Here is a 26,987-nt window from a genome sequence, read left to right on the forward strand (position 1 = left end):
AGAACGTCCTTCCCTCCCTGCGCCTGTGCCGAATACTGATCAGGATGGCGCAGGCGCCAGATTTTCTAAGTAGACACTGCCGGCAGTTGGAGAGCAGCACTGGCCTGGCCTTCTCAATCAGGAGAAGAAGGACGTTCAAAGAGGTGGGCAAACGGAGCCTCTAGGAGCAGGTGCAACGCCCCCCCCCCCTTGCTCCTAGAGGCTAATTAGCATATTATAAAAGTTAATTTTTCTTAATAAAGGCTTCAGGCAGTGAGATGGCACTAATATAGTTATGTTCAGCTGACATTAGCACATCGCTAATGTCAGCCAGCTTAATACCCATTTTTCAGGTGACAGAAACCCTTTAAGACAGAGTGCAAAAGAATATGGCCATTTAGGGGTTAAAAAAGAATCACTTCATCCACTTGATCGCGCTGCAGCAGTCTCTTCTATCTTCATTCAGCAGAACCTGCCAAAGGACCTACGATGTGCGCGATGACGTCACCACGCTATCCCACATGGTGAGCGCGGTGACGTCATCGCGCACATCGTAGGTCCTTTGGCAGGTCCTGCTGAATGAAGATAGAAGAGACTGCTGCAGCGCGACAAAGCGGTTGAGGTGAGTTTTTTTTAAACCCCTAAATGGCCATATTCTTTTGCATTCTGTCTTAAGAATGCTATTATTTTCCGATATAACTGAAAAAAGGGGGGCAACAGAAGGTAATTATTGATTGTTTAGCTAACAGTTACATTGAAGTTTGGGGATCAAGGGTAAAAACCCTGTCCTGATCATGACGAGAGCTTGTCCCAATGTATAAGTACAAACCGGATTCTGAAAAAGTTGAGACACTATACAAATCGTGAATAAAAACTGAATGCAATGATGTGGAGGTGCCAACTTCTAATATTTTATTCAGAATAGAACATAAATCACGGAACAAAAGTTTAAACTGAGAAAATGTACCATTTTAAGGGAAAAATATGTTGAATCAGAATTTCATGGTGTCAACAAATCCCCAAAAAGTTGGGACAAGGCCATTTTCACTACTGTGTGGCATCTCCCCTTCTTCTTACAACACTCAACAGACGTCTGGGGACCGAGGAGACCAGTTTCTCAAGTTTAGAAATAGGAATGCTCTCCCATTCTTGTCTAATACAGGCCTCTAACTGTTCAATCGTCTTGGGCCTTCTTTGTTGCACCTTCCTCTTTATGATGCGCTAAATGTTCTCTATAGGTGAAAGATCTGGACTGCAGACTGGCCATTTCAGTACCCGGATCCTTCTCCTACGCAGCCATGATGTTGTGATTGATGCAGAATGTGGTTTGGCATTATCTTGTTGAAAAATGCAGGGTCTTCCCTGAAAGAGATGACGTCTGGATGGGAGCATATGTTGTTCTAGAACCTGAATATATTTTTCTGCATTGATGGTGCCTTTCCAGACATGCAAGCTGCCCATGCCACACGCACTCATGCAACCCCATACCATCAGAGATGCAGGCTTCTGAACTGAGCGTTAATAACAACTTGGGTTGTCCTTGTCCTCTTTGGTCCGGATGACATGGCGTCCCAGATTTCCAAAAAATAACTTCGAATCGTGACTCGTCTGACCACAGAACAGTCTTCCATTTTGCCACACTCCATTTTAAATGATCCCTGGCCCAGTGAAAACGCCTGAGCTTGTGGATCTTGCTTAGAAATGGCTTCTTCTTTGCACTGTAGAGTTTCAGCTGGCAACGGCGGATGGCACGGTGGATTGTGTTCACTGACAATGGTTTCTGGAAGTATTCCTGAGCCCATTCTGTGATTTCCTTTACAGTAGCATTCCTGTTTGTGGTGCAGTGTCGTTTAAGGGCCCGGAGATCACGGGCATCCAGTATGGTTTTACGGCCTTGACCCTTATGCACAGAGATTGTTCCAGATTCTCTGAATCTTCGGATGATGTTATGCACAGTTTATGATGATGATAGATACAAAGTCTTTGCAATTTTTCGCTGGGTAACACCTTTCTGATATTGCTCCACTATCTTTCTGCGCAACATTGTGGGAATTGGTGATCCTCTACCCATCTTGGCTTCTGAGAGACACTGCCACTCTGAGAAGCTCTTTTTATACCCAATCATGTTGCCAATTGACCTAATTAGTGTTAATTGGTCTTCCAGCTCTTCGTTATGCTCAAATTTACTTTTTCCAGCCTCTTATTGCTACTTGTCACAACTTTTTGGGGATTTGTTGACACCGTGAAATTTTGAATCAACGTATTTTTCCTTTAAAATGATACATTTACTCGGATTAAACGTTTGATCTGTCATCTACGTTCTATTACAAATAAAATATTGACATGTGCCATCTCCACATCATTGCATTCAGTTTTTATTCACAATTTGTTTAGTGTCCCAACTTTTTTGGAATCCGGTTTGTAGCTTGAGCAGTACTTTTACTGACTATAGTAGGTTATCCACAGTACTAGCGTGATTTCAGACTGATTTTATACACTTTTAGTTAATTTTAATGGCAAATTGAAAAACTGAAGAATCTGTTCAAAGCTCAAATGACACAGAAGAAATCATAGTTATTTCTGGTGCTTTTTCGTCACACTGACCTGGCAATAACATTAACATATCAAAGCATTTCATATTTTAAAACCTTGAAATTCCAGTCCCTCGCTATAAGGTTTTTTCATATTCACAGTATTTGGAACACATTGTGGGCAGGGGTTTAGGGCCCCATAGCAAAACCTATGGGCCCCTCCCTGCCCCACCCAGTTTCCCAATATGTGCTCCAGATTTCTGATGATGAATGTGCCATTTTTTTAAATTAAGTGGAATAAATTTTAATTAAAAGGATTGTAATAAAAAGTCACCCTTGGCCTTATTCACTTTATCCAACTTCTATATCAGAAAAAGTGGAACAGATGCTTACTAAGTATGGCGCTCATTCTGAACACCATATTTCTCAATATATTTTATACCAGAATGCTGGCATATATACATTGATAGATCCCCTGCTTGATAAATCTATTACAAAGCTGGCTGCCTGCAGCCACCACTAGGGGGAGCTCAGTGTATAAGGATTAATTCAGTTACAATTGACTAAATTTGAATAATTTGCCTGCACTGAGCTCCACCTAGTGGCTGTTGCATAAAAAAGCTGTGGTTTTACATCAGAAAGAAGAGAAGAGTTCAGCAATGGCCCCTCCTCCTCCAGGCCCTGTAGCAGTTGCGTTATTGGCTCCATTGAAGGTATGCCACTGATTCTGGGCCAACAGTATTATTTGACTAATCACTTCTAGTCAGAATGGAATTTACTCTAATTGCAGTTAACCCACAGTAGTATTTCAATAGCTAAAATCAAATCCAACATGACATCTTGACTGTAACATTATACATACGGTACTCTGTTAAAAGGCTATGTGAGCATGTTAGATGGAGCAACGTTACTAGAGGAGGATATCTGCATAGTATGGCATTCCACTGGAATATGGGACAATTGATTTTCTCACTGGTTCCTAAAAAATAGCATGTGCATCTATAGAACATCGGGCAGCACTCAGTATGGCTCCATAACAGTTAATGGCTATCATATTACAGATGCATAATATGGCATTTTCTAGCTGCTGCCTGCGCCTTGTTATAAATTAGGCGCATTGTCCATCAGCGCAGGAGATTTTAAAGACCACATAACACAAAAGTCCGTTCTAGTGTTCCCTTTTTTTCTATTTTACTCAATCTGTTCCTGCATTCTTTAATTGGGGAGCCCCGGCAGGTCATCATGACTCCCATAATGTGTCAATATTTTTTTTTTTTTAAAGATTTGTTTCAGGTTCATGAATGTGTTCCACTGCAGTAAATTGCATGGACCTTAAAAGCAATGCTTCTAAGGTGGCTGCATATGTGCAATCATTTTTGCAGTTTATTGCATTAGATACCAGAAACTGAGATCTGGTAGAGATGGTAAATATTTTTTGGTATTTATCAAGCCACAAAATGCAGTGTATCACCATGGTCATAAAAACTACATCAGTGACAGATATTTCTCCAAGATGTTCTCAAGAAATGTTCCTCACAACTCTTCTAAAAATTCACATAGTAAGTTGTGTCTAACAACAACTAAGTACAATGCTTAAGCGTTCCTTGATGTTAAAATAAAATTCTTTACCATATTTCAAGTAGATCAAAGTAATGAAATAGTCATAAACCAATTTTGCAGGAGTCCTACCTGTACATTTTGGGTCATTGTGGTGGAACTTTAACACGTGAACATGGAGTTGTGTCCAAGTTTACTGAAAAGTATTGAATAGTGTTAATCGAGCACCAAAGTGCTCTGGTGCTCGAGTAGAACACTTTGGAATGCTCGGGGGCTCTACAGAGCACCCGAGCACAATGGAAGTCAATGGGAGAACCTGAGCACTAAACCAGGCACCCCCTGCTCTGAAGAGGGGAGAGTGTCTGGGTTACAGGAAAAGGTCAGAAATTGATGGAAACCCGACTGAAATGGTTTGGGAACAGCATGGGGAGGATGTCTGGATGCATCTTGGACTCCCAGGTCGCTGCTAGGAACAATTTTGTCCGAGTAGTGCTCCACCTTTACAGACTGACAATAATGCGCACAAAACCTAAGATAAAATCACTTTTAGAGAAAAAATTGTTAGGAAACATTCTTTCCTGTATATTTACTTATATATAAAGTGCAAGTGCTGCCAAAAATTACAAGGAAGAGGCACTCCGATACAACCTGTATATCACATAAAGGAGGGCCTCATTCACATTGTGGTACAATTGTTCAGGTAGTGGGACTCCTACACTTGTAAAGCCTATGCACTAAGTGAAAAGGCTGCCAAAAATTACTAGGAACCGGCACTCCAATACACCCTTTATTACACATAAAGGAGGGCATCATACACACCCTGGAAAAATTATGACTAAGGACTGCTGGTGACCCACAAAAACATTAGGAGCAAGGGCCTGCTGGTGACCCTCTAAAACATTAGGGGTGAGGGTCTGCTGCTGAGCTGACCCTCTAAAACATTAGGAGCGAGGGCAGCCTAATAAGCATGTTAATATGATGGAGGAGGAGGAGGACGAGAAAAGGAAGATTGAACCATATACCCTTTTTTGTGGTAAAAGTGGTGCATGGGAGTACAGTGTATTCAATACACCATAAAAGCCACATTTAAAGTGCCTTTATGTTCAGCCGCTTTCCTCTGGTGGAGTAGAGAAGTCAGGGGCAATCCAGGCCTTGTTCATTTTGATAAGAGTCAACCTGTCAGCATGTTCAGTTAACAGTCGGATGAGCAGGGCAGGCAGAGCAGGCCAGCACCTCCAAGGCGTAGAGTGCCAGTTCATGCCACATGTCCAGCTTGGACACCCAATAGTTGTAAGGCACAGAGGGATCACTAAGGACGCTGACACGGTTTGCTACGTACTCCTTCACCATCTTCCAAAACTTTTCCCTCCTTGTGACACTAGGCCGCGCATCAGGATAAGGGTGCTGATGGCATGTCATGAACTGTCCTAGGTCATGGAGAGTGTTGCCCTGCCTCTGTTGGAACTGCTGTGTGTTCCCCTCGTCTCCCCTCCTCGGTTGCCCAAGGCACTACGCACTCTGCCGCCAGTGTAGTCAGCTGGAAATTTTTGGAGAAATTTTTCCACAAGGACCTTCTGGTATTGCACAATTTTGCTAGTCCTCTCCACCACAGGAATGAGAGATGAGAAGTTTTCTTTGTAATAGGGGTCGAGAAGGGTGAACAACCAGTAATCGGTGTTGGCCAAGATGCGTATAACGCGAGGGTCACGGGAAAGGCAGCATAACATAAAGTCAGTCATGTGTCCCAACAGACAAAACTTCGCTGTCCTCATCAGGAGGATGACTCTCAATCTCCTCATCCTCTTCCTCCTCTTTGGCCCATCCACTCTAAACACATGGAATAAACCTGCTATGGGTACTACCTTCTGTAGCAGAGGCAACTGTCTCCTGCTTCTCCTCGTCATCATCATCCAATTTGTGCTGAGAAGACGAACTGAGGGTGGTCTGGCTATCACCCTGTGTACTGTCTTCCCCCATTTCCACCTCTTCCATATGCAAAGCGTCCGCCTTCATTGTGAGCAGTGAGCGTTTCAGTAGACACAGAAGTGGGATGGTTATGCTGATAATAGCGTTATCACCGCTCACCATCTCTGTTGATTCCTCAAAGTTGCATAAAACCTCACAGAGGTCAGACATCCATGCCCACTCGTTGCTTGTGAAGAGCGGAAGCTCACTGGAAAGGCGACGACCATGTTGCAGCTGGTATTCCACTACTGCCCTCTGCTGCTCACAAAGCCTGGCCAACATGTGGAACGTGGAGTTCCAGCGCTTGCTCCCGTCGCACAACAGTCGGTGAGCTGGCAATTGCAAGCGCTGCTGCAGTGTTGCCAGACTGGCGGCAGCTGTAGATGATTTTCGGAAATGGGAGGAACCTTCAACAGTAGCTCAGGCAAATTGGGGTAGGTTTTGAGAAACTGCTGAACCACTAAGTTGAACACTTTGGCTAGGCATGGTATGTGTGTGAGCTTGCTGAGCTTCAAAGCCGCCACCAAGTTACGGCCATTATTAGACACAACCATGCCTGGTTGTAGGTTGAGTGACTCAGTCTGGTCCCTTATATCCTGCCACAGATTTGCGGCGGTGTGCTATTTGTCATCTAAGCAAATTAGTTTCAACCCGGCCTGTTGCAGTGCTACACTGCTTCCAGTTACTGACTGATGGCTGACTGGTGCTGCAAGATGGGAATTCAGAGGGGGAAGTGGAGGAGGAGATGGAGGAGGAGAAGGGGAGGTTGCACCCACTAATGTAGGTGGTGGCGGAAATCCAGATGGAAGTAGGTCCCGCAATCCTTGGTGTCGGTAGCACCTGTGCCATCCCAGGGTACGACTCGCTCCCGGCCTCCACAAGGTTCACCCAGTGTGCCGTCAGGGAAATGTAGCGTGCCTGCCAAAAGCACTTGTACATGTGTCAGTCGTTAAGTGGACCTTCCCAAGAACTACGTTGGTCAGGGCACGGGTGATGTTACGGGACACATGCTGGTGTAAGGCTAGGATGGCACATCGGGAAAAATAGTGGCGGCTGGGGACTAAGTAACGAGGGACGACAGCCGCCATCAGGCTGCGGAAAGCCTCAGTGTCCACAAGCCTAAATGGCAACATTTCCAGGGCCAGCAATTTGGAAAGGTTTGCATTTAGTGCTATGACCTGTGGTTGGGTGGCTGGGCATTTGCACTTTCGTTCAAAGGCCTGGAGTATGGACAGGTGTTCGGCCCACCTATTAGGGTGCTTTGATGTCATGTGGCGGTTCATGCTGGTGGTGGTGAGGTTGCTAGTGTTCATGCCCCGGCTCATTTTGGTATGGCACAGGTTGCAAATGACAATTCTTTTATCGTCCGCACTTTCATAAAAAAAGCAGCCAGACTGCGGAACACCTACCCCTTGGCAAGATAGATTGCCGCAAGGGGGTGCTCCGGGGAACAGTTGCGGGCCTGTTTGGTGTGGTCTGCCTTCTCCCTTTTGCCACCTCACTCCCTCTTCCAGCCTGTTGCGGTGCTGCGGATCCCTCCCCCTCTGTACTGCTTTCCTCGCTCGCCTTGCTACCTTCCCAGGTTGGATCAGTGATTTCATCGTCCACCACCTCCTCTTCCACTTCCTCACTCTGGTCATCCTCCTGACTTGACCTAACAAGAACCTCACTTATTGACAACTGTGTCTCATCCTCATCATCAACCTCTTGAGACACTAATTGCCATTGACTTATTGGCAACTGTGTCTCATCATCATCATCATCCACCTTGTGAACCACTAATTGCCGTTCCCCACCGTCATCTTTTTTTGACTGTGGATGCTCAAGAGTTTGGGAATCAGTGCTCAAGATCTCCTCATGTCCCTCTTCAAGCGGGCTTGGCGAGAGGCCCAAATCAAGGAATGGCGCTGAAAACAGCTACTCTGAATATCCGAGTGTGGGATCACTTGTTTGCCAAGACTCTTCATGGTGGGAGGAAGGAGGATCAGGGTGAGGATTCTGTTGACCAGTCTCTTGGCTACTGAGACTGGACTTTGTGGATGACAGGATGGTGCTTAACCGACTGGAAGCATCATCTGCTGCACCCTCTGTGTGCACCATCAGCAGCACGGCCACTTCCCTGTCCCTTACTGCTTGTCTTGAGCATTATAAATGGCATATATGCTTGCAAGTATGTCACACGTACAGTAGAGCAGGTTTTGTAAGTGTATGTGCAAATAAATTACACGGAATATCACAGATTTTTAGGATGCGCAAACGTTATACAGGAGATGTAGTGTAGGTAATATCGCTGTCACCAGCGGCGAAAAAATTACACTGAATGTCACATATATTTAGTATGTGCAAACCTTATACAGGAGATGCAGCGCAGGTACTGTCGCTGTCACCAGCAGCTAAGAAAAAATTACACTGAATGTCACATAAATTTAGGATGTGCAAACGTTATACAGGAGATGTAGAGCAGGTACTGTCGCTGTCATCAGCGGCTAAGAAAAAAACTACACTGAATGTCACAGATATTAAGGATGCACAAACGTTATACAGGAGATATAGCACAGGTAATGTCGCTGTCACCGGCAGCTAAGAAAAAATTACACTGAATGTCACAGATATTTAGGATGCGCAAACGTTATACAGGAGATGTAGTGCAGGTAATATCGCTGTCACTAGCGGCCAAAAATTTTTACTGAATGTCACAGATATTTAGGATGTGCAAACATTATACAGGAGATGTAGTGCAGGTAATATCGCTGTCACCAGCATCTAAGAAAAAATGAAACTGAATGACAGTAAACCCTGCCTGAAAAAAAATATATATAATCCTGTCCCTACACTATCTGTCCCTTCTGCTGCAACTCTCCCTGACTAAGACTGAGCCGAACCACGTGTCATCAGGTGCTATATAGCACCCGATGACGTGTTCCGGCCAGCCAATCACTGTAATGCCAGTAACCAACATGGCTACGGCATTACAGTGAGTGCCAGTACTTCCCTGCACGTTTATTGGCTGAGTAGCAGCCAACAAACGTACAGGGAGAAGACTCGAGCATCACACTTGAGCAAATACGGTATTGCAAAGAAGGCCATTTCTATGTCTTTTCCAGGTAACAATAGACCAATTACATTTATATCTATACAGGGAGTGCAGAATTATTAGGCAAGTTGTATTTTTGAGGATTAATTTTATTATTGAACAACAACCATGTTCTCAATGAACCCAAAAAACTCATTAATATCAAAGCTGAATATTTTTGGAAGTAGTTTTTAGTTTGTTTTTAGTTTTAGCTATTTTAGGGGGATATCTGTGTGTGCAGGTGACTATTACTGTGCATAATTAGTAGGCAACTTAACAAAAAACAAATATATACCCATTTCAATTATTTATTTTTACCAGTGAAACCAATATAACATCTCAACATTCACAAATATACATTTCTGACATTCAAAAACAAAACAAAAACAAATCAGTGACCAATATAGCCACCTTTCTTTGCAAGGACACTCAAAAGCCTGCCATCCATGGATTCTGTCAGTGTTTTGATCTGTTCACCATCAACATTGCGTGCAGCAGCAACCACAGCCTCCCAGACACTGTTCAGAGAGGTGTACTGTTTTCCCTCCTTGTAAATCTCACATTTGATGATAGACCACAGGTTCTCAATGGGGTTCAGATCAGGTGAACAAGGAGGCCATGTCATTAGATTTTCTTCTTTTATACCCTTTCTTGCTAGCCACGCTGTGGAGTACTTGGACGCGTGTGATGGAGCATTGTCCTGCATGAAAATCATGTTTTTCTTGAAGGATGCAGACTTCTTCCTGTACCACTGCTTGAAGAAGGTGTCTTCCAGAAACTGGCAGTAGGACTGGGAGTTGAGCTTGACTCCATCCTCAACCCGAAAAGGCCCCACAAGCTCATCTTTGATGATACCAGCCCAAACCAGTATTCCACCTCCACCTTGCTGGCGTCTGAGTCGGACTGGAGCTCTCTGCCCTTTACCAATCCAGCCACGGGCCCATCCATCTGGCCCATCAAGACTCACTCTCATTTCATCAGTCCATAAAACCTTAGAAAAATCAGTCTTGAGATATTTCTTGGCCCAGTCTTGACGTTTCAGCTTGTGTGTCTTGTTCAGTGGTCGTCGTCTTTCAGCCTTTCTTACCTTGGCCATGTCTCTGAGTATTGCACACCTTGTGCTTTTGGGCACTCCAGTGATGTTGCAGCTCTGAAATATGGCCAAACTGGTGGCAAGTGGCATCTTGGCAGCTGCACGCTTGACTTTTCTCAGTTCATGGGCAGTTATTTTGCGCCTTGGTTTTTCCACACGCTTCTTGCGACCCTGTTGACTATTTTGAATGAAACGCTTGATTGTTCGATGATCACGCTTCAGAAGCTTTGCAATTTTAAGAGTGCTGCATCCCTCTGCAAGATATCTCACTATTCTTGACTTTTCTGAGCCTGTCAAGTCCTTCTTTTGACCCATTTTGCCAAAGGAAAGGAAGTTGCCTAATAATTATGCACACCTGATATAGGGTGTTGATGTCATTAGACCACACCCCTTCTCATTACAGAGAAGCACATCACCTAATATGCTTAATTGGTAGTAGGCTTTCGAGCCTATACAGCTTGGAGTAAGACAACATGCATAAAGAGGATGATGTGGTCAAAATACTCATTTGCCTAATAATTCTGCACTCCCTGTATAAGGAATAGTATAGTATGGTCACATGTGACAGATTTGTTGCAGATATATCTGTGATTCTCCCATAAATCTGAATGGAGTTCACAGAAATGCACTGCTGCAGAAGCAACCTCATTCACATGAATTCAATCGATTTTCCATCACTAAAATACAGTCAGGTCCATAAATATTAGGACATCGACACAATTCTAACATTTCTGGCTCTATACACCACCACAATGGATTTGAAATGAAATGAGCAAGATGTGCTTTAACTGCAGACTGTCAGCTTTAATTTGAGGGTATTTACATCCAAATCAGGTGAACGGTGTAGGAATTACAACAGTTTGCATATGTGCCTCCCACTTGTTAAGGGACCAAAAGTAATGGGATAGAATAATAATAATCATAAATCAAACTTTCACTTTTTAATACTTGGTTGCAAATCCTTTGCAGTCAATTACAGCCTGAAGTCTGGAACACATAGACATCGGCAGACTCTGGATTTCATCCCTGGTGATGCTCTGCCAGGCCTCTACTGCAACTGTCTTCAGTTCCTGCTTGTTCTTGGGGCATTTTCCCTTCAGTTTTGTCTTCAGCAAGTGAAATGCATGTTCAATCGGATTCTACTTCTTTCCCTTAAAAAGCTCTTTGGTTGCTTTTGCAGTATACTTTGGGTCATTGTCCATCTGCACTGTGAAGCGCCGTCCAATGAGTTCTGAAGCATTTGGCTGAATATAAGCAGATAATATTGCCTGAAACACTTCAGAATTCATCCTGCTGCTTTTGTCAGCACTCACATCATCAATAAATACAAGAGAACCAGTTCCATTGGCAGCCATACATGCCCATGCCATGACACTACCACCACCATGCTTCACTGATAAGGTGGTATGCTTAGGATCATGAGCAGTTCCTTTCCTTCTCCATACTCTTCTCTTCCCATCACTCTGGTACAAGTTGATCTTGGTCTCATCTGTCTATAGGCTGTTGTTCCAGAACTGTTAAGGCTTTTATAGATGTCGTTTGGCAAACTCTAATCTGGCCTTCCTGTTTTTGAGGCTCACCAATGGTTTACATCTTGTATTCACTCTGGTGAAGTCTTCTCTTGATTGTTGACTTTGACACACATACACCTACCTTCTGGAGAGTGTTCTTGATCTGGCCAACTGTTGTGAAGGGTGTTTTCTTCACCAGGGAAAGAATTCTTTGGTCATCCACCACAGTTGTTTTCTGTGGTCTTCTGAGTCTTTTGGTATTGTTGAGCTCACCGGTGGGTTCCTTCTTTTTAAGAATGTTCCAAACAGTTGTTTTGCCCACACCTAATTATTTTGCTATCTCTCTGATGGGTATGTTGTGTTTTTTAAGCCTAATGATGGCTTGCTTCACTGATAGTGGCAGCTCTTTGGATCTCATCTTGAGAGTTGACAGCAACAGATTCTAAATGCAAATAGCACACTTGAAATGAACTCTGGACCTTTTATCTGCTCATTGTAATTGGGATAATGAGGGAATAACACACACCTGGCCATTGAACAGCTGAAAAGCCAATTCTCCCATTACTTTTGGCCCCTCAAAAGTGGAAGGCACATATGCAAATAGTTGTAATTCCTACACCGTTCATAGTTTTATTTCAAATCCATTGTGGTGGTGTATAGAGCCAAAAATCTTAGAATTGTGCAGATGTCCCAATATTTATGGACCTGACTGTATCTGCAACAATTCTTCCATATTAGATTTTTTGAATCGGTTGTTTCACTTCAACAAATGGCATTTATCATGTAGACAAAGTTAAAACAAGGCACTTAATAATGTATTATGATTGCCCATGTTGCCTCCTTTGCTGGCTTGATTCATTTTTCCATCACATTATATACTGCTTGTATACATTAGTTATGACCACCCTGCAGTCCTGCAGCGGTGGCCGTGATTCCACACTATAGGAAAAAGTGCCGGCCTCTCTGGTTGCCAGGACTGTGAGAATGCACATAGTCATTCATGCACAGCAGCTCCTGTCCTGGCCACAGCACATCTGCACTTCAGCAATGGTCATATCATAATCCCTGGAAACGAGCCGTGTATAATGCGATGGAAACATTTGTCAAGCCAGCAAAGGAGGCAATATGGACAATCACAATACATTAGTAAGCGCCTTGTATTAACTTTCTCTACATGATAAATGCTATTTGCTAATGTGAGACAACCCCTTATAAAGTGTTTCTACCACCACATTTTGACCTAATTAGCTGTCTGACACTAGCGATCTACTAGTGTCTGCTCTACCTAACCATGCTATTGTAATACCTTTCTCTGCAGCGGTTACCCTAAAAAACGAACGTTTATTGCTATGCAAATGAGCCTCTAGGTGCCTCTTTTCAGCACCTAGAGGCTCCGTCTACTCACCATGTCTGCCGCCCAGCTCGTCCCTCCAGCCCGCACATCTCCTCTAGATTGACAGCCTCCATCGCATCCATCGTGGCCGAATTCTCGCGCCTGCGCCGTGTGCGTCTGTACTCGGCGCAGTGACTGTCGGACCGCTCCCTGCGCCGGCATCTCCACTGCGCCTGCGCCCATGACGTCAGAGTGCTCCCAGGAACAGACGACGCCCGGCCTCAAGCAGTGGAGATGCGCAGGTGCAGTGGAGATGCGCAGGCGCAGTGGAAATGCTGAATACAGACGCGCCGAATACAGACGCACACGGCGCAGGTGTGAGAATTCGGCCGCGATGGAGGCTGTCAATCTAGAGGAGATGGGCGGGCTGGAGGGACGAGCTGGGCGGCAGACATGGTGAGTAGACGGAGCCTCTAGATGCTGAAAAGACGCCCCCATAGCACCTAGAGGCTCATTTGCATAGCAATAAAAGGGTTCGTTTTTTAGGGTAACCGCTGCAGAGAAAAGTATTACAATAGCATGGTTAGGTACAGCAGACACTAGCAGATCGCTAGTGTCAGACAGCTAATTAGGTCAAAATGTGGTGGTAGAAACCCTTTAAGGACCACATAGAGGAGGCCTTGACATAAAATTATAATTATAAAAGCAAAAGCAATGAACATTTTATAAAAGATGAACTTTAATTCTAGATATCGTGGACATGCAACTACTGTATATTGATTTCCTAATACACCTATGCCTAGTGTTTTATAGACGATGGTTTTGTTTCTATTGTCTAAATTTGTAACAGCTTTATTATTATTTTCTTATATGAAATTATCCTGATTGCATATTCAAACCTGTACACGATTTAGTAAAAAGCCTGGGTCCTCCTTTTTTTAGGCAGATGCCTAGACCTGAAAAACTATTGATAAAATCTGCTCATATAATTGCATCGCCTTACCATAAGCAATTGTAGAAACTGCTTGCAAAAGTCTAAGTGATGACATCAATGCAAATGGTTTCAAGATTTGTAGAGGGATACTTGTCTACCTAGTATAGTTGTCTTTGCTCAGTAAGCTAGCCTAGAGGGTGATTGTAGATATTAGCTAACAGGGGCATCCTATAGTCACCTGACTTCATATTGATAATGTTCTTCTGATGAATTTTCATCCATGAATTTTAAATTATGTTATAAGCTACACATTACAACTGAGCCATTGGTTTAACATTGTGTATCGTATTAATATGCTATAGTTCCCAACAAAGATTAAAACAATGGATGCATCATGAGGCAACCACAAGAAAAAAGGCCACTTTCTATGTTCTCTCCGGGGCTACTGCACATGATGGTCTTAGGATGACTTCTTTAAGTGCCAGACTTTGTTGCAAAAATTTCTGAAATTGAAAATCAGTTCCATTCACTCGAATGGGGTTGTTTTGGCGGGAAGCACATGGATTTGAACAAGCCCTATACAGGTGCATAGAAGCTATTTTCAGCCACATTCATTTCTGCAACCAAATGCACCATGTGTGAAGACAAATAATCCATGGCACGATGCATATAGACTGTTATAGGCCCATACCGTTCCGTTGTATGCACACTAGGTTTTATTATGGAGACAAAAAGGAGATTTCTCATGATTGCCATGCTCCAAAACTTTCTGTATCTCTCCTAGAAGCAAGGTGTCTACACATCCATAATGCAGAATGGCGGGGATGCCGTGCCATCATACAGGCCCCACGCATGATATGGCCAAGTGCATTAAACCTAAAGTGAAAAGAGTCCTCAATACCGTGGCTTAATATCCATGTGTATTCAATTATGCTGATTAGAACCAAGAAGGGTCGGCCTGAAATGAACAGGCCATTAGTATCTGTGACAGAACAAATGTGAAACAACCGAGTACCAAATTAAACTTGGAAAGTCATTGGAGCTTAACTCTAAACCGGTTTTGTAATTTTGTGGTTTAACCGTTTCAGACAAATTGCTGCCAGATGAGCATTTTCCATGGCATCGTTCATCAGTGCTGGAGAAAGGACACTTACATATATTGCACTGAAGTGGGAAATCACTGCGCTCTTATGATAGCCCAAAGGCAAATGACAAGGGAGAATCTTTGAAGCATAACGTGTAACTAGGGAATATGAACGCTTCCACCTGGATATGTGTAAAGTAATCATCAGAAGCCCTCCTTGTGATTACATCTACGCTCTGATACTCCCCGGATTCGCTTATGAGAACTATACTCTTGACACTGTAGTATTGCCATTAAATATTATTATCCTTGGTCTGAATTGTTTGTCATATACACATTACATGCCGTGTGAATGCATTGGATTATTGTAACTTTAGAGGAGCAAGATACCTTGAATTCGACGTTTAACCCTTTCTGCTGTATTACCTTCATTGGCTGTGATCATTACATGGGCTTTGTGTGTATCCTGGGTGTGGACATTTGCACCTTCTCATACATGTCTGATTAAATGGAACATTTTTAGCAGCGAGTTCCATTCAATGTGTAAGGGACAAGCCGGTATAAATGCTCTGAGCTCTGTCAAGGGCATTTTATCCCTTAATGAGCAGCTCGGAAAAAAGACATTGTTCAAGTGCAAAGGTTCAGCCTGGAACCAGCCACAAATCACATTTCACATTTCATTTATCAGGACTAGAGATGACAGGATATCATCTGATCCCCAGGGAGCCATATTCATTAAAAAGAAATCTTAAGTAATTACAACAATTAATTGACTTAAAACAGATTCGGATGGGGAAGGTTTACATAATTCATTTGCCAGGCAAAACAAGCTTGAAAATATATTTTCCTTACTCTCTGTGAATATGTTTAATTACAGTCACACTTTACAGTACCATCCAGACAGATGCATTCAATGCAAACACAGGCAGATAAAGCGCCTCAACTCTAGGGGCAAACGATGAAGGAAAATGAAAAAAAAAAAATCACAAAAAAAGAGACAATAATGTGGAAGCCTGAGGTGTATTACGTTTTCTGGAATATAATATGATCTGGTAATTCTGATAGTTTAACACTTATTTTCAGCACAGAACTACCTCATTATATTGAATCCTGATCAACCATGGCAATGGTTGTATGACCCCTAATTCAAAATGAAATAATGCCGGAATGTTGACATGTGCACCACTGCAGCCACTCACTAGCCTCAGTGATGATGTATCCCCAAGCCATATGTAACCACTGAATAACTGCCATGGTCCATGTGACGATGTATAAGAAGTCACACTTCCAGGACACAGAGAATGGAAGCATTGGGGACAATCAGTGCTAGAACAGAGCCTTTCTATTTTCAGTGTACGCACATTCCGGCCATTATTTAGTTTTGGGTTAGGAACCCCTTTAAGAACTTTAACATGGAGGCAATTATTGCCATAATAATTATTCTCTTCCAGTGTAAAGATGTGAAGGGAGTGAATGACAAATGATAATGTTTTCGTTTGTCATTGATCACATATTCTATGCCGAGCAGTGGTAGAAAAAACATAACGCCATAAATGCAAGTCTCGCAAGTCTAAATTACTTTCTTATATCATTATTGGTGCTAGTGTATTATGTTTGTCTAAAAATTGATCCAAAAATGTTTTTTTTTTTAAATGCCATTATTGTATGCACCCCTCATAGTATCCTAAGACCTGTCTTTGAGACATGTTAGAAGATAGCATTGGTCCATATGCTGGAACCTTCACTGATATGAATATGAGGGTCTGTAGACAGTCTGTAGACATAAAAAAAAAGAGAACCACCCAATGATAATTATCATGCCTAATATGACGTCATAGAAGATATGTTTTTATTCATTGTTATTTGAAACTAAAACTGCAAGCTTTAATGTTACATGCATTCTGAATTGCTTGTTAGTTTTGGGCCCTCCAATATGTTTTGCCACTTAGACCTGAAGGACTAGTGACTGTTTCCTGCTCCATACCCTTTCAAGAACCCTTGGGTATATTCACCACCTTTTGTGGATGAGAACAACTTCTATGGTCTAACACCTTTGGCTACAGCATCTGAACAGAGTACCTTGTTCCACATGTGTGCTCTGTACCATCCATGGCTTGTGGCAAACTACAAATGGGACTTCTAATGGCTTGCTGTCATAAATGTCTTTCTTCTTGTCACTCTTCCATAAAGGCCAGATTTGTGGAGTACACAACTAATAGTTGTCCTGTGAACAGATTCTCCCTACTGAGCTGTGGATTTCTGCAGCTCTTCCAGAGTGACCATGGGCCTCTTGGCTGCTTTTCTAATTAGTGTTCTCCTGGCCTGGGCTGTCAGTTTAGGTGGACGGCCATGTCTTGGTAGTTTGCAGTTATGCCATACTCCTTCCATTTCCAGATGATGGATTGAACAGTGCTCCATGAGATGTTCAGAGCTTGGGATATTTTTTTTTATAACCTAACCCTGCTTTACGCTTCTTCATAACTTTATCCTTGACCTGTCTGGTGTGTTTTCATGGCCTTGTTTGATCACTGATGTTCACCAACAAACCTGAAGCCTTCATAAAACAGCTGTAGTTATACTGAGAATAAATTACACACAGGTGGTCTTTCTTTACTAATTAGGTGACTTCTGAAGACAATTGGTCACACTGGATTTTGTTTAGGGGTATCAGAGTACAAGAGGCTGAATTCTAATGCACACCACACTTTTCCAATTTTTATTTATATAAATTTTTTAAAACCGTGTATCTTTCTACTTTGTGTTGGTCTATGACACAAAATCACAATACAAGACATTTAAGTTTGTGAGTGTAACGTGAAAAAATTTGGAAAATTTCAAGGGGTATGAATACTTTTTCAAGGCTATAAGGTTGCATTAAAAAGTATGTGAACCCTTTGGAATGATATGGATTTCTGCACAAATTGGTCATAAAATGTGATCTGATCTCCATCTAAGTCACAACAATAGACAATCACAGTCTGCTTAAACTAATAACACACAAGGAATTAAATGTTACCATGTTTTTATTGAACACACCATGTAAACATTCACAGTGCAGGTGGCAAAAGTATGTGAACCCTTGGATTTAATAACTGGTTGAACCTCCTTTGGCAGCAATAACTTCAACCAAACATTTCCTGTAGTTGCAGATCAGACATGCACAACGGTCAGGAGTAATTCTTGACCATTCCTCTTTACAGAACTGTTTCAGTTCAGCAATATTCTTGGGATGTCTAGTGTAAATCGCTTTCTTGAGGTCATGCCACAGCATCTCAATCGGGTTGAGGTCAGGACTCTGACTAGGCCACTCCAGAAGGCGTATTTTCTTCTGTTTAAGCCATTCTGTTGATTTACTTCTATGCTTTGGGTCGTTGTCCTGTTGCAACACCCATCTTCTGTTAAGCTTCAGCTGGTGGACAGATGGCCCTAAGTTCTCCTGCAAAATGTCTTGATAAACTTGGGAATTCATTTTTCCTTCGATGATAGCAATCCGTCCAGGCCCTGATGCAGCAAAGCAGCCCCAAACCATGATGCCCCTACAACCATACTTCACAGTTGGGATGAGGTTTTGATGTTGGTGTGCTGGGCCTCTTTTTCTCCACACATAGTATTGTGTGTTTCGTCCCAACAACTCAACTTTGGTCTCATCTATTCACAGAATATTTTGCCAGTACTTCTGTGGAACATCCAGGCGCTCTTGTGCAAACTGTAAACGTGCAGCAATGTTTTTTTTTGGACAGCAGTGGCTTCCTCTATGGTATCCTCCCATGAAATCCATTCTTGTTTAGTGTTTTACGTATCATAGATTCGCTAACAGGGATGTTAGCATATGCCAGAGACTTTTGTAAGTCTTTAGCTGACACTCTAGGATTCTTCTTCACCTCATTGAGCAGTCTGTGCTGTGCTCCTGCAGTCATCTTTACAGGATGGCCACTCCTAGGGAGAGTAGCAGCAGTGCTGAACTTTCTCCATTTATAGACAATTTGTCTTACCGTGAACTGATGAACAGCAAGGCTTTTGGAGATACTTTTATAACCCTTTCCAGCTTTATGCAAGTCAACAATTCTTAATCCTAGGTCTTTTGAGAGCTCTTTTGTGCGAGGCATCATTAACATCAGGCAATGCTTCTTGTGAAAAGCAAACACAGAACTGGTGTGTGTTTCTTTTTAGGGTAGGGCAGCTGTAACAAACACCTCCAATCTAATCTCATTGATTGGACTCCAGTTGGCTGACACCTCACTCCAATTAGTTCTTGGCGATGTCATTAGTCTAGGGGTTCACATACTTTTTCCACCTGCACTGTAAATGTTTACATGGTGTGTTCAATAAAAACATGGTAACATTTAATTCTTTGTGTGTTATTAGTTTAAGCAGACTATGATTGTCTATTGTTGTGACTTAGATGAAGATCAGATCACATTTTATGACCAATTTGTGCAGAAATCCAAATAATTCCAAAGGGTTTACATACTTTTTCTTGCAACTGTATATATATATATATATACTGACCAAAAATATAAGCACAACACCTTCGGTTTTGCTCCCATTTTGCATGAGCTGAACTCAAAGATCTGAAACATTTTATACATACACAAAAGACCCATTACTCTCAAATATTGTTAACAAATCTGTCTAAGGGTCTATTCACACGTCCGCAATTTCGTTCCACATTTTTCGGAACGGAATTGCGGACCTATTCATTTCTATGGGGCAGCACGATGTGCTGCCCAGATCCGGAATTGCAGACCCGCACTTTCGGGTCCGCAATTCTGTTCCCGAAAAAAATAGAACATGTCCTATTCTTGTCCGCAATTGCGGACAAGATTAGGCATTTTCTATTAAGTGCCGGTGATGTGCGGTCCGCAAAATGCGGAAACCACATCGCCGATGTCCATGTTTTGCGGATCCGTGGATCCGCAAAACACACATGGACATGTGCATGGACCCTAAATCTGTGTTAGTTAGCACTTCTCCTTTGCCGATATAATCCATCCCACCTCACAGGTGTAGCATATCAAGGTGCGGATTAGGCAGCATGAATATCTGCACCTTGATATGCCCACATTGGATTATCTCAGCAAAGGAGAAATGCTCACTAACACAGATTTAGACAGATTTGTGAACAGTATTTGAGAGTAATGGGTCTTTTGTGTATGTAGAAAATGTTTCAGATCTTTGAGTTCAGCTCATGCAAAATGAGAGCAAAACCGAAGGTGTTGTGCTTATATTTTTGGTCAGTGTATATATATATATATATATATATATATATATATATATATATATATTTATATATTTTTTTTTTTTTAAAGAATAGGCAAGATGCTTGGTAGATTAGCCTTTTCATGCCTGTTACCATAGGGTCCAGGCTCATAGACCCCAACCAATGCAATTGTATCTCAATGACATCCTAAAACATAGCTAAATAACATATAATGATATCATTTGATCTGATTCTTTACCAATCACTTAATTTGGAAAATATGGACCAACTCCAAAGTATACAATACAGTCATTAATAAATTAGTGAAATGCAGCAATGTATAACAATCTTTATACTAGTGCAGAGTGGTACAGCTTTGCTATTTAAAATGTACTTTACTTTAATGTCACTCTGGTCCCTTGTTTTTTGGGCGCTCTATATTTACAATCATGCTATGGATGCCCAGGGGGCATTTACAGAGCAGTGACTCCCCTGGTGGAATCTATTTTTTCACCCTGATGCTGTCCAATAAGCAGGGACAGCAATAGGGCATCATCTTCCCAGTTGGATTCAGTGTGCCTAGAGAATATGCAACTGCTCGCCACTGACTCCTGCTGGTATGTAAGCGACTGAAACCCACCCATACTATGCAGAGATCTAGGTCCCCTGAGATATGACTGGTCTCAAGAGACCTCGTTCTCAGAACTGGCTTACAGGTATATCACAGCCCAGTTCAGATTCCGTTATAGCCACCTTAAGGTTTGAGCTCACCAACGTTCACCCATCTTTGATTTCCTCAAGGCTGACATTATCACCACAGACTCCACCAAAGCTAAATCCAACCAGGCTGACAGTTAAACGCCAAGTGATACTTTGTGCAGCTTCTCCTCAGGCCCTGTGTTATGCCTCCTTGTCTCCAGCCCATGTCTAACCTCTACAATAGGCAATCACTCACAGCCTCCTGCTGCGAATGTCTGCATTAGCTCCAACACATCGTAATCCTTCCAGATGGAACAGGCCTCATGCTTAAAGGGGTTGTGTGGGAAATGTAATTTGATTGTGTAAATCTTGTCTAGTTTTCTACAGAGCATAATTGTCACGAGGATGTCAAGAGCCACGCCTGACTCCATTATACCCGGGGTCAGGAAGTCGCAGCGGGTGGCTGCGCGCTTTATGTAGAAAGATAGTACAATTTCTTAATGGTAGCTTTCTGGGTTTGCCTTGCAACCCTTTTGGCTCACTCAGGGATCCGTAGCTCCTTCTCCTCAGCTGTTTCTTGTCCAGCACTCCCAACCTCCTTATATTCACCTCTCCCCCTTCTCTGGTTGCCAGATATAGAGCTTCCTGCCTGGACTTCTATACTGACCCACTGGAGCTGTGTAACTGTGTTCCCTGGTTGTTGTTCCAGAACGTTACCCTCCGGATCCCTGTTGAGCCTTTGTGGTCTGCGGTTGTCGCCCACCTGGGATTATATGTTTGTCTGTATTGTCTGTCCTCTCCTTGGTGTTTTCCTCTTAGTGTCAGTGGTGCGGACTAGTGATCCCACCGCCCCGTTCACTACATAGGGCTCATCTTAGGGAAAGCCAGGGTTTAGGCACGTGATCGGCGTACAGGTGAGGAACCCGTTTAGGGACGTCAGGGCAGTCAGGTGCCAGCCGCAAGGTGAATCAGGGGTCACCATCTTTCCCTCTCCCTTGGACAGGGCCTTCCCATTTCCCTCCCTTTGCGTGACGCTGGTCATTACATTATATCTGGCCCTTATTTTGTGTAGGTAAAAAAAAAAAAAAACTTTTTCTTTCTACCTACTTAGAATCCAGTATGGATCCAATTGCTGCGTTGTCAAAGCAACTTCAAGGCCTGTCTTTGGAGGTGGCAGGATTGAAGGCGTCGGTCCTCCAGCAACAGCAGCAATTGCAACAGACCGCAAGCCCAGCGGTTGCTACAGGTAACCAGGTTACTGCGGAACCCAAGGTTGCTCTTCCTGACAGATTTTCTGGGGGAAGGGACAAATTTGTGACGTTCAGTGAGGCCTGTAAATTATATTTTAAGCTGCGCCCTTACTCCTCTGGTAATGAAGAACAGCGGGTGGGGGTTGTTATTTCCCTGCTGCAGGGGGACCCGCAATCCTGGGCGTTCTCTTTACCCACTGATTCCCAGGCTCTCCGGTCAGTGGATGAATTTTTTGGGGCCTTGGGTCTCATATATGACGACCCTGACCGAGTCGCACTGGCTGAATCAAAATTACGGAGACTCCTACAGGGAGAGCGGCCAGTAGAGGAGTATTGCTCAGAGTTCCGTAGGTGGGCTATGGATACCCAGTGGAACGACCCGGCTCTCAGGAATCAGTTCTGCTCTGGGTTATCCGAAAGGATTAAGGATGCGCTTGCGCTGTATGAGACTCCCTTTTCCCTTGATGCGGTTATGTCCCTTGCTATCAGAATAGATAGAAGTCTTAGGGACAGATTGAAAAATCCGGAGCAATTGCTAACCCCTCCCAAGCAGCAGTTAGTCTGTACGGACTTAGATGAGCCTATGCAGCTAGGAGGAACTACTCATCAGGTCCATCCTCCTGAGGCTCGCTGTAGGCGTGGGGTTTGTTTTTTCTGTGGGGAGAGGGGTCATTTTATTAATGTCTGTCCTTCCTTCTTCAAAAACAAAAGACCGTCGGAAAACTACTAACCCCAGGCTGTGTGGAGGATGTCAGCCGGGGGGTATACGTTTCCTCCATACGAACATCGCAATTTGTGTTGCCAGCGGTTGTGGTTTTTGGCGTTAAGACGGAGACTATTTCTTTTTTTCTAGACAGTGGAGCAGGAGTAAATTTGATAGATGCCCATTTTGCCCACACTATGGGTTTGTCTCTCTGTACGCTACAGAGACCTATTCCCATATTCGCTATTGATTCTGCTCCTCTGTCTCAGAGAAACCTCACTCACATTGTCCATAACTTACACCTTCGGGTAGGGGACCACCATAATGAGTTGCTTTCATGTTATGTTCTGGAGGGGCTTCCCACTCCGGTGGTGTTGGGTCTTCCCTGGTTGGTAGCGCACAATCCAGTGGTGGATTGGCAGGCCAGGGAGATATTGGAGTGGAGTGAGCATTGCAGAGAAAATTGCTTAAATAGCAATTGCTTAGTCGCCTCCATAGCTACCCTACCTACATTTGTTTCAGACTTTGAGGACGTTTTTTCTGAAAAGGGTTGTCAAAAGTTACCACCTCACCGTCCTTATGATTGCCCGGTTAACCTGATTCCCGGTGCAAAATTACCCAAGACCAGGTTATATAATCTTTCGGGTCCGGAGAGACAAGCCATGAAAGATTATATCTCCGAGAGCTTGGCTAAGGGACACATCAGACCCTCTTCTTCACCCGTGGCTGCAGGGTTTTTCTTCTTTAAAAAGAAAGATGGGGGCCTGCGTCCTTGCCTAGATTTTCGCGAATTAAACCGGATAACCATCCGAGACCCATACCCTCTTCCTCTCATTCCTGACTTGTTTAATCAGATTGCGGGTGCTAGGTGGTTCTCCAAATTGTATCTTAGGGGGGCCTACAATCTGATTCGTATCAAGGAAGGGGATGAGTGGAAGACAGCTTTTAACACCCCTGAGGGGCATTATGAAAATCTAGTCATGCCTTTTGGTCTGACCAATGCTCCTGCTGTCTTCCAACATTTCATTAATGACATTTTTAGTCATCTTATCGGCAGGTTTGTGGTGATTAGAGATGGCCCGAACTATCCGACGGCGAACAGTTCCCGGCGAACATAGCTTGTTCGCGTTCGCCTCTGCCGGGCGAACACATGCGATGTTCGGTCCGCCCCCTATACATCATCATTGAGCAAACTTTGACCCTGTACCTCACAGTCAGCAGACACATTCCAGCCAATCAGCAGCATACCCTCCCTCCCAGACCCTCCCACCTCCTGCACAGCATCCATTTTAGATTCATTCTGAAGCTGCAGTCTTAGTGAGAGGAGGGAGACTGTAACTGCTGCTGATTTAATTGGGAAATCGATAGCTAGGCTAGTGAATTCAGTGTCCACTCCAGTCCTGAAAGACTCATCTGATCTCTGCTGTAAGGACAGCGTCCTGACAGCACCCCAAAAAGCCCTTTTTAGGGCTGCAACATTAGTCTGCTTTTTTTTTTTCCTTTATATACATATTGCAGTTGCCTGGCCTGCCTGTGTGTGAGGAGCTGCAGGCCCACAGACTGTAGTGTGCCCACTGCCAGTGCTCACCCCTGTCATTCCGTGTGGCACAGGACTTTGCTTAAAAAAAGGCACTTAATTTTTACACTTTAATCTAAGGTTAGTTGCCTGCCAGTGTGTGTCAGGCTGACTTCCACTGACTGTAGTGTGCCCACTGCCAGTGCCCACCACTCATACCGGCTGGCACAGGACTTTGCATAAAAAAGGCATTTAATTTTTACACTTTAGTGTAATTTCAGCTGCTTGCCTGCTGCTAGTGTGTGTCAGGCCGACTTCAACTGACTGTAGTGTGCCCACTGCCAGTGCCCACCCCTGTCATCCCGTGTGGCACAGGACTTTGCTTAAAAAAAAGGCACTTCATTTTTACACTTTAATCTAAGGTTAGTTGCCTGCCAGTGTGTGTCAGGCCGACTTCAACTGACTGTAGTGTGCCCACTGCCAGTGCCCACCCCTGTCATCCCGAGTGGCACAGGACTTTGCTTAAAAAATAGGCACTTAATTTTTACACTTTAATCTAAGGTTAGTTGCCTGCCAGTGTGTGTCAGGCTGACTTCCACTGACTGTAGTGTGCCCACTGCCAGTGCCCACCACTCATACCGGCTGGCACAGGACTTTGCTTAAAAAAGGCATTTAATTTTTACACTTTAATGTAATTTCAGCTGCTTGCCTGCTGCTAGTGTGTGTCAGGCCGACTTCAACTGACTGTAGTGTGCCCACTGCCAGTGCCCACCCCTGTCATACCGAGTGGCACAGGACTTTGCTTAAAAAATAGGCACTTAATTTTTACACTTTAATCTAAGGTTAGTTGCCTGCCAGTGTGTGTCAGGCTGACTTCCACTGACTGTAGTGTGCCCACTGCCAGTGCCCACCACTCATACCGGCTGGCACAGGACTTTGCATAAAAAAGGCATTTAATTTTTACACTTTAGTGTAATTTCAGCTGCTTGCCTGCTGCTAGTGTGTGTCAGGCCGACTTCAACTGACTGTAGTGTGCCCACTGCCAGTGCCAACCACTGATACCGGGTGGCACAGTAGCTTGCCGATAAATAAGGCATTTAATTTTTAGACAGTAGTCTAAATTCAGTTGCTTGCCTGCTGCCAGTGTGTGTCAGGCCCGCTTCCACTGACTGTAGTGTGCCCACTGCCAGTGCCAACCACTGATACCGGGTGGCACAGTAGCTTGCCGATAAATAAGGCATTTAATTTTTAGACAGTAGTCTAAATTCAGTTGCTTGCCTGCTGCCAGTCAGTGTGTCAGGCCCTCTTCCACTGACTGTAGTGTGCCCACTGCCAGTGCCAACCACTCATACCGGGTGGCACAGTAGCTTGCCGATAAATAAGGCATTTAATTTTTACACTTTAGTGTAATTTCAGTTGCTTGCCTGCTGCCAGTGTGTGTCAGGCCCGCTTCCACTGACTGTAGTGTGCCCACTGCCAGTGCCAACCACTGATACCGGGTGGCACAGTAGCTTGCCGATAAATAAGGCATTTAATTTTTAGACAGTAGTCTAAATTCAGTTGCTTGCCTGCTGCCAGTCAGTGTGTCAGGCCCTCTTCCACTGACTGTAGTGTGCCCACTGCCAGTGCCAACCACTCATACCGGGTGGCACAGTAGCTTGCCGATAAATAAGGCATTTAATTTTTACACTTTAGTGTAATTTCAGTTGCTTGCCTGCTGCCAGTGTGTGTCAGGCCCGCTTCTACTGACTGTAGTGTGCCCACTGCCAGTGCCAACCACTGATACCGGGTGGCACAGTAGCTTGCCGATAAATAAGGCATTTAATTTTTAGACAGTAGTCTAAATTCAGTTGCTTGCCTGCTGCCAGTGTGTGTCAGGCCCGCTTCCACTGACTGTAGTGTGCCCACTGCCAGTGCCAACCACTGATACCGGGTGGCACAGTAGCTTGTCGATAAATAAGGCATTTAATTTTTACACTTTAGTGTAATTTCAGTTGCTTGCCTGCTGCCAGTGTGTGTCAGGCCCGCTTCCACTGACTGTAGTGTGCCCACTGCCAGTGCCAACCACTGATACCGGGTGGCACAGTAGCTTGCCGATAAATAAGGCATTTAATTTTTAGACAGTAGTCTAAATTCAGTTGCTTGCCTGCTGCCAGTCAGTGTGTCAGGCCCTCTTCCACTGACTGTAGTGTGCCCACTGCCAGTGCCAACCACTCATACCGGGTGGCACAGTAGCTTGCCGATAAATAAGGCATTTAATTTTTACACTTTAGTGTAATTTCAGTTGCTTGCCTGCTGCCAGTGTGTGTCAGGCCCTCTTCCACTGACTGTAGTGTGCCCACTGCCAGTGCCAACCACTGATACGCGCAGTGCCCCAATTTGGGAGTAAGAGGACCGACCAAGCTGCTTTTTCCATCTCCCGGTTCCTGAAATCAATTCAGTTTAGTGTATGAGAGTTTGGTCTGTCACTGTGAAGGCAGTCGAAGGTACCCGGCCTAAATTTTTTTTCATAAAAGGCAATTCCTGATATGGGACGTAACAGGGATTAAACTGATGAGA

The sequence above is a fragment of the Bufo bufo genome, chromosome 5 (assembly GCF_905171765.1).
Source record: "Bufo bufo chromosome 5, aBufBuf1.1, whole genome shotgun sequence".
Classification (NCBI taxonomy): domain Eukaryota; kingdom Metazoa; phylum Chordata; class Amphibia; order Anura; family Bufonidae; genus Bufo; species Bufo bufo.